Below are 3,279 nucleotides of genomic sequence, written 5' to 3'. Positions count from 1 at the left end.
TGTGTATGTGTGTGTGTTTACATGCATACATATACTTGCAGATGTATCTATACAACTACATGCCTAGGTGTGTGTATATAAGTTTATATACAACTGTGTGCATATATATAAATCTATGGTGTACGTATGTGTATATGCATATATATATACACCTTCACAGTTTTTCCCTCTGTCATTATTATACATAAAGTACACATTGGGATGATTTTTAACTTTAATTTTGTCCCTCGCTGGCATGATATTGAATTCGTATCTTGATTAAACTAGAGTAAAAATAGATATCACCCTCAAATTCTGAACATGAAATTGAGTGCATCCCCTAATGAGAAATTAGAATGCTCCATTTGTTGAGAGGGGGAGAGTTCTTGGGTTTGTATGAGTAACAGTGTGTTTTATTTACAAAAGAGTAATTTTAAAAAATTTTAACTGAAAAAGATAATATTGTACTAGGATGGACTGAAGTAAGTATTTGTTGGCTTTTTATGGAAAGAAAAGAGTTCATTGTCTCCTACTATAGCATTTAAAAGAGCTACATACTCATTTTCTCAGGCCCCTGTGCAAAGACAGTAGCAAATTCTTTTGGAGGCAGTAATGTTAGAGTGAAGTGACAGGATTGTCCTAAGTTACAGGGGTGATGTCCAGGGCTCAGCATCAGTGAGGCAAGCCAGGCATCCAGTGCTCAGTGGTACAACCTTGCTATTACTGGCCTAGTGGTGTGACATGGTTTACCTGGGCTTGTCTAGCTACCCAGCCTCCCTTTCCTTTTGGGAACCAGTTCTTTAGGCTTCCACATGATTCTGGATATATCTCAAAATATTTTAAATAAATGATTTTTATGGCGTTACCAGGCCTAAATCAATCACTGATGATTGTCAAATGACCCTGATGAGCATAACAACTCTTTATCCCCCTCAAATATTCTTTCATAAAAATGAATCACAAAAGAATGTATTGGGATTATTTTGCAGTTTTCTAGAATAGACTTATTTTTTGCCCAGATGTACTAATGTACTCAATGTAACATTTCTATTCAAGCTTAATTTTGCCTCACAGTAAAAATTCTTCAAAGAGGGAGGAATTTATGTAGTTCATTTTAGCTTCTCTGTGTCACAAACAAGAAATATAAATTTTGAAGTCAAATCTTAGTATATCTGGTAAAACATAAATTCCCTCTAAGTAAAAGTAATTATTGAATTATATTTGACAAATACTATGTCAGTCATTTTTTCTTATTTCTAGAAGTCTTGTATTTCTTATTTAAAAAGTAATATGAGTAAGAATAAATTCTATGATAAAAATTTAAAAACATTTCAGTAGTTGGTCTGAAATTAAGCAAAACAAGATACTTATTTCTGAAAATTCACGGCAGAGTTTTTCTTTGACTACTGCTTGGAAATAAACAGTAGCTCTTCCTGTCAACTGCTTTAATGCTCTTATTTCCAGAGTCACTTTGTTGTTTTTACTGAGGCCCTAACTAGTTTGTTACTGAAGGGGAGGAAGTTGTCAACATGAACCTATCTTTAATATTAATAACTATCAACTTTGTGAGGCCCTCAAAGCTGATAACCCACCAGTTTTGAGATTCAGGCTATTCCAGACATAATTGCTTTAAATCATTTTCCGTGAACGTGTAGGACCCCCATTCTCAAATTTTATGGGTTTGCAACAGTGACACAAGAACAGATTGAGCACTTTTAATCTGGAGGATAGAGTGCCCATGAGACTAACACTTGCACACCTGTTCTGCATTCATGCAGACAATAGGCACTCTTTACAGACTTCAATTAGGGATTCAAGACAAGAGTCTCAAAAGCTATAGCAGCGATGAAGACGTTATTGCTTCTGACAGTAAATGGTATTTAACAGTGGAGGTTCGGGTAAAAGATGATACACACACTAACACTCCGTCTTAAAACAGCACAATAGTGAATGTATGCTCTCCATGTACTAATAATGTTTAGCCCTACTTATTTAATAGGTTATGCCTCTCATAACAATGAAAAAGAAAAGTTCTGTTGGCCCCATAAGAATATGAGCAGATGATAAAGAGAACTCTATATGTGACAACACTGTAAATAATTTGCTTTATATCAACAAACTCAGTAAAGGGGAAGAAATTTTACACCACCAACTTGCTTTTCAAATATTTTTTGTTACCCTATTCTTTTTAATCAGCTTGCAAATCAGTTGTCTTGACTACGTTAGTAACTTAGATAAGAGATGGCACAGCATTTTGGCCAATATGTCAGAGGGAAGTGTCTAAAACAAAATATGTCACTGCATAGTTGATTGACTCTTCCACAAATGTGTATGAACGTCTTTACTGTGAAACAAAACCCATGTGGAATTTTGGTTTTCTGTTCCTGAGATAATATACAATCAGATGAAGATTGACAGTTAGTATTTTACAGAGTTGATATTTTAATATACTAGACCAGACTAATTTGATATTGCTAGGTGTGTGATGACAACCACATTAAACACAACAGAAGGGAATCCACATTATTCATTCGGTTAGGTAGGTGGGGTTGCTAATATTGGGAATAAGCAGGAGCTATGTGTAATTTTTTAAACTGGCTTATCGTTTCTTCAAAAATGCCCATCAGGATTTTGAATAGGATTGCCCTGAATCTATTATTGGTTTAGGGAAAATTTCCAGGTTAATAAGATTAAGTATTTCAATTCATAAAAATATCCCTCTACTTGTTTAGGTCATCTTTATCTCATAAAGTTTATTTTTCAGTTCTAGAGTGTACATTTCATTCTGTTTATGGTTTCCAATGTTTTGCTGAATATCCATTTCTTCACTGAAACTTTCATCCATTGAAAATATGTCTTGGGTTTTTCTTTTTTTCTTTTCTTTTAACTTTATTGAAGGTAATTATATCACTTTAAAATCCTGGCCTGATAGTTGCAACATGTAGTTAATATTAGGCTCAGTCTGGATGAATTTTCTTTTGAGAATGTGTTCCTTTTTCTTTGATATTTTGGATTATCTTGGATTGTATCCTAGACATTATAAATTTTAAGTTAAGATTCTAGATTGTTTTCTCTGAATATTGTTTCTTTTGTTTTAGCAAGTAATTCTCTCAACTGGTCCAGAACGTCAACCTCTTCTGGATTTATCGAGTGGTCTCTCCAATCTCAATTCAGTTCTTTTGCCTTTAGCTGGACTGATTTGGATCTGCTTTGTGCATGCATGGTTCAGGGGTCAGGCAGAATGTAGGCAGACAGAAATTAGAGATCCCATTTTTTGGCTTTTACTCTTGTGAGGTTTGC

Source organism: Pteropus medius, unplaced genomic scaffold (genome assembly GCF_902729225.1).
Source record: "Pteropus medius unplaced genomic scaffold, Ma_sr-lr_union100, whole genome shotgun sequence".
NCBI classification, from domain to species: domain Eukaryota; kingdom Metazoa; phylum Chordata; class Mammalia; order Chiroptera; family Pteropodidae; genus Pteropus; species Pteropus medius.
Note: the sequence above shows the minus strand (reverse complement) of the source record.